General features: G+C 45.7%; 1 long non-coding RNA gene across 1 annotated transcript in view; it reads right to left on the reverse strand.

Moving 5' to 3' along the window:
• Window positions 1–259: 259 nt before the first annotated feature.
• LOC102761123 overlaps window positions 260–6,123 on the reverse strand; it is a 6,555-nt gene continuing 691 nt past the window's right edge. The window contains exons 2-4 of the long non-coding RNA XR_435784.2: window positions 5,839–5,919; window positions 5,314–5,413; window positions 260–392 (exon numbers count right to left, since the gene is read on the reverse strand). This is a non-coding gene — a long non-coding RNA (uncharacterized LOC102761123). The remainder of the gene's footprint in view (window positions 393–5,313; window positions 5,414–5,838; window positions 5,920–6,123) is intronic.

Genomic DNA, 6,123 nt, shown 5'->3' on the forward strand with positions numbered 1-6,123 from the left:
TGACTGGAGTAATCATTTGTCAGTGCTGTGGTTTGGATTAACCAGGTCAGCCCCCCACTCCCTGGTAAAGGAGTGCACAAAGTCAACTTCCAATTCAACATTTTGTGTAAACTAGTACAGATTGAGAATCTTTTGATTTTGTATATTAGTCCTCCTTAGATGGCGGGCGCCTAGGATGGCCTTCCGCAGGGCGGGATGTGCAGAGAGAACGCAATGCCCATCTCGAAATAAACCAGGTAACACACGCTCTGCTCGTGCGTCTCTTCCTTCCCCTTCCGTCCGGCTCCGGGCCGTCGCTCACGCGCCGGGTGACTCGTCGCCGTCTCCTCGCCGCTCCAGCGTCTCCTCCGCTTCTGATCCGGCTGGGAAGCGAGTAGGCGCTTGCGATCACCCTGGAAATGTTTTCATTTCGCTTGTTGACATTGGAGGGGAAATAAGGATGGGCGTCTATTTCTTTCCGGTTTTTTAAAGCCTCCCTATTTTCACTCTTCTCTTTCCTTTTCTGACATGCTTTTCATTGGGGCGAGCCTTCACCCCCAAATAACCGCGTGCTGGAGCAGCCCTTTCCCCCTCTTCATGCTGCTGGAAGGCGCCAAGGAGCTTCGGGAGTGTGCACCCCACCATCCCAGCCTCTTGGGCACTGGGGCTGGGAGGTGCGGCTGAGGGCTGAAGTGAGAGGGGAGATGGTGATTCGGGGGCTTTAAAAGGATCCCGTGGCCAGGGGCAGGGCTAAGGCCCGGCATTTCCCAGGGATTGGAATTTGGTTCGGAGCACACTGATCAAAGGCTGTTTCATCCCACATGGGCACGAAACATACCCCTTCTACGGAGGATGTAGGCTGAGAGAAGAGGGAGGTGGAGGGGAAGTATAAATGAATAAGCACCTTTTTTCCCCCTCCTCTGTAAGGTAAAGAACCATAAAGTGTAAACATCACTTTGAGGAGCTCTCAGATAATCTGGCAGATGTGGTATTTAAGAAAACGAAGGAAGAATAAAACGATGTGGTGTGAAATTTCAGTTCTAATGTAAAGAATGCAATTAATGAACGTTCAGGGTCATGGGGAGTCTCCACTCTTGGCACCCCACCCTCACCTTGAAATTCTGAGGGAATCAACTCTGAAGGGAAAAATAGACAGTTACAAAATTGGTAGTGATTTCTAAATATGTTTCTATTAGGAATGCCATAAAGGAGCTTTGGGCATTGTACTAACCTTAACTATCCTTCCGCTGTATGTATGTATTTTTCCCCAACCCCGATTTCTACATATTTTCTTACTTTAAAACAAACGATATTTACACGTGAGGTTTCAGCTATCAACATTGATAGTGACAGGGCCCCCAACATTGACTTCTAAGCTCAGATGTCGTACAGGAGCCCGGTGAGCTAGTGGGCTTTTTGGACCAGGCTGGAGAGATCTCTGGGCCTTGGTTTTCCTGCTCACTTTTCCTCCTCCCACTCTTCTCCCCTCCTCGGGCTTGTTATTCCTACTTTTCCTCAACTGGCTTTCCTCCCTCCTCCCCTCTGCCACCTCCCTCCTCACTCCCCCACCCCTTCTCCTCCGTTTCTCTCCCTCTCTCCATTCCTCCACCTACTCCCCGTTTCTCTCCCCCTCCCACAGCCCCCCTTCCCAGCGCCACTTATAATGGCACACAAGGGCTCCCTCTGAGGTGGACGCCCGGTACGTTTTCGTAGTCGGTCTAGCGTGAAATGATTCGGTGTAACCGGATTCTTGGGAAAGGACAGGTTACGTAAACATTTACTGATGTGGAGTAACTATACTATTTGTACTCTGATATGCAGGAAGGAAAGTGTTGATTAACACAGAAGAAAAAAAAAAGCGAAATTAGCTGATTGCATGCTCATAAGTGCAAGCTGTCATTGAACTGCTTTTAAAATAGACACAGCTGGGTGTTTGTGTTGAAAAATTTCTTGTGTTTTTGCTAATACTGAAATAAGCATGATTTTGTATACCAAACATTTTCAGATCATTAAAATTTGTAATCTGTGCTGGTTTTAAACACAAAGAAAAGAAACAGAATCATTTCGATGTAAAATTTGCTGATATTATATTAACTCAATCAGGTCTGTACAAATTGTGCATTGTGCTTCCTAAAATCTGTTTGATCAATTTAATACACAAAGTGCCAAACGTGGGCATTGTTTGTTAACATTGGGCATTTTATTCCAATCCAAGCTCAGCAGCAAAGTGGAGGAGCATTCCTTGAATCAACCACCAGCCCTGACTGATGAATTTTTAATGTTTGAAGGTGTTTCTTAGGTCAAAGCTGGGTGTGCGTTGTTTTTGTAATCCTGCGTGAAATTTTAGCAGGTGGAAATAAGTTTTTCTTCTGTTTACTTTCAAACAGCAAGAACTGGAGTCTGCCAATGAGAGCTGTACTAACCTGATTTTATGTGCCAGGAGCTTATATGGACTGGAAAAAATGTTTTGCATGCATATTAAGAATGTGTTATATTATTTTAAGGATTGCATGAATGCAAGTCTCCCAAAATAGGATATTTGTGTAGGAATACATAGATTATAGTTTACTATGATCATATTAAAGATCTGGGCTCCCTAATGAAAAAGGTCATTTGCAATTTTGGGTGAAGTGAGCTTGAGTTCCTGTTAATAATTTTAATTGGACTTTGTAGTGAGATAGAGTGCCATATATAGGTGTGGGGGTAGGCTTGTTGAACAAAACATGCACTGTTTACCCAGCAGCCCACATTTGTCTCAGCAATGGCTTCTTTTTAGAACTGCTACTAGATGAAATGGAGGGGGAGGGGGTTCTTGGACAGAGTATTTTGCAAGTTGAAAGTCCCTGGATGAAGCTTTGTCTATCTTACTGAACAGTTTGGGTGCAAACTGGATTTGAGGGACTGCCCATTTGAGGGACTGTCCACTTCGGGCTTCTTTCCTAAACACACAAAGCCCTGACTTTGTATTTCCACCTCACTCAGTCAGGGTGATTGTTGTCAAAAGACAAAGGGCACCTAGTGGTCTCAGATCTGAAACAAATTCTATATCATTCTAATATTTTTTTTCATCAGCAGCTTAATTTTGAGCTCACACACATACATCTACAAATGCACCTTGTTAATGAATCAAAGCATAGGTCAGAGCCAATGTAATTTTCTGGTATATATAGTGGTGAACTTTTCCTTCTCTGGCTACCGCCTCCCCCCACCCCACCAAAAGGAAAGACAGACTCAGTGAGCAGTTCCAAGGGAAGAATTGCTTGGGAAATGAGTTAGATTATTCCGTTTCTAGTTGTAAAGAATAACCAAGGCTCCACAGCCTATTGCATCCCAGTAGGGTGCACGGCGTTACTTTTTCTATTTGGCCGTGATGCATTGTCTTCCTTGGGGCCTATTTCCAGCTTTCCGTGCTTCCCTTCTTTTTTCCTTGTTACCTGCTTGTTAAAGGAGGGCAAGTCATTCCTACCTAAAACCCACCCTGCACTCAGCTCCCTGGATAGGGTATCCCTGAAGGGGAGCCCAGCGTCCAGCTCTAGCTCAAGCTCTCTTCCTGCAGATGCTCAGGGAGTCCCTGACCCGGTGACGTGTGGGAGCGAGTGGAACCCATGCAGAGGCACCCAGGTATTTCCAGAGATCCTGTAACAAGAAAGGTCGCCCCCATTTGAGCCAACGTCTCTGTAATCCCTTCCTAACAGCAGGTAATGGTGCTAACATTTAGTGATCATAAATTACTCTTTAGCGTGTTGTATCCTTGTTCTGTGGGTTTTGGTTACAGGTTATAAGATTAGGTTTGCGAGAACAGTAGTGAACTAAACTTCTCAGTAAGAGGTCTTCACACCAGGGAAGTGTTACTTTTCTGCAGCAGCCCTGCCTCATCACTCATTAGGGAGCTGCAGGTTGTCAGGCGGCTGCACTCTGCACGCGCGCACCCTCAACATCCCCGGGGGGGGGCATATATATATATATATATATAAAACTAAATTAAGAAGCCGATGATTAAGACAAGCGTCTACTAGGCCTGTCACTTCAGCATCCTTCCATCATAACATTGTGGCAATGGCAATTTTCCTTGAGAACCTCAAGAAAAAAAAATCTAAGGGAGAGCCTCCTATTTGAGAGTTGAAATGTTTAACTTATATTAGCTAGGGAACCACTTTGGAAGCAAGTAAGTCCAAGGTCTCAGAAAGAAAGGAAGGAAGGAAGGAAGGAAGGAAGGAAGGAAGGAAGGAAGGAAGGAAGGAAGAAAAGAAAGACGAACTAGATAGATAGAGACTCCCTGAGACTAGGACTCAGGCAGGTTTCTTTGACTCGGCCAGAGGTCCCAGGCTCTCTCAAGGCAAGTACATAATCACGGAAATGAGTGGTCCTGAGACCTGCAACAAAACACAGTGGGGAGAAACTTCTTCCCAATATTTCTCCACAGAGAGACAGGTGCAGAGATCCACGATGGACTATGACCACCCCAGGGCCAAAGGACTTTAGAAAAGTCTCTCAGTCAGACTGCTCTGCACATTTTTTGTAAATATAAAATGCCCACTACCCTTTTCCTTGTTTCCGATTATTTGGTTATTTGCCAGTATACTCGGGACCTTCAAGGATGGATAATTTGTGGAAAAAGTTGAGACCCTGATTATGTGAGGGCAAGCCTGTTCCATTCCTTTACCCCATTCAATTTGGAGAAAGGGTTCCACACCTTCAGGACAATCAGGCACTAAAGGCCAATTCCTTTTCCCCCCTCTGGTTGCCCAAGGAAAGGGCACAGCTTCTTCACAATGGTCAGGAAATGCGAAAGACAAAGATTTGGAGGGGTGATGGTAAATGAGAATGAAGGAGGTTAGGGCTCAGGTCCTTAGTTTTAATCCTTCAGTGTATCTGAAAGGGAGAAAGTGAGACTTGGCAAAAGTCAGCACACAAGACAATGCTACCTTGGATTTTCCATCAGCGACACACCAAAAGAAGGGAAAGGTTACTTTTAAATATATGTCAAGTTGAAAGAAAAGCGTACAGGCTTCAAAATGCTGAGCTTCTAACTGTCCCATCACTGTTCTCCATAATTAGTTGGAGCTACAATTTGATCTCCCATAGGAGCCTGAATAATTTACTTTGGGAAGTGTTGTTGCACTGTTCAGAGAAGGTGGGGCATCGAGTCTCCCCTGTTTTTAAACACCCTTCCAAAAAGTCCCCAAACTCCTGTGTAGTGAGGGAAGATGGACCAGTGTGACTCCTTGGCCATTAGGCGGTCAGTTCTGAACCAGCAGCCTTCTCAATTCTTATAAGTCCATCTGACCGGCCCATATAGCGGATCCACGAGTGAATTTTAGAAAATGCTCTCACCCTCTGATGGTCTGTGAAGGAATGAGAAGAAAGAAAACTGCATGGGGTGAGCAGACCAGCAGGCACGCAGAGAACCATTCATCCCAACGTCTCCCTTTGCCTGGGGAAAGTCATATGAGAGAAAGTAAACTATTTATTAACCAAATACATTTGCTTCCTTTCTAAAATCCTGGGGGAACAAACCGACGAACCAGTTTTACTTGTGCCTATCTCGCACCCACCTGCCTCCTAACTCTTGAAATGCCTTTCCTGGAGGTCTTTCCCTTCCCCCTCCAAATCGAAGCAGTAGAATATCCCTGAGAGCATCGTTTGCCAAAAGGTCGTGATCTCCTCTCTCCCGAGTTCACCCCTGGAGGCTGAAACCGCAACGGTTCCGTCAAGCAGTGTCCAGGGGTCCCCGCTCCTCCCGGCGCACACCCGTGCGCGCCAGCCCGCGCTCCTTTGTCGCCGGCGCCTGCCGAGCGCAATCAAGCTGGAGGGCTTGCTCTTAGATTTCATTTCCGGATTTTTCACCGTTAAAGTTACCTTTTCAGCCGAGATGTCTCGTGTTGGCACATCACACCGGAAGCATGCACACAGATCAATAATTTGGGGCTAAGAGGTCATCTGCCACGGCGAACACGAGAAAAAAAAAATTAGAGACCAGTTAAAGGTTTTAAGCTTATTATTTGTATAAAGCACACATCAGAGGCAATAGACTGGGGTGCGTGCAGGTGAAGTCAATTCGAATATTCAATTACACATAAGGGGCTTTGAACCCAGTAGGGGAGAGCAGTTATACCCCCATTTCTCTCCTGCCCGTTGGAAAGA

Source organism: Myotis davidii, unplaced genomic scaffold (assembly GCF_000327345.1).
Source record: "Myotis davidii unplaced genomic scaffold, ASM32734v1 scaffold21, whole genome shotgun sequence".
Taxonomy (NCBI): domain Eukaryota; kingdom Metazoa; phylum Chordata; class Mammalia; order Chiroptera; family Vespertilionidae; genus Myotis; species Myotis davidii.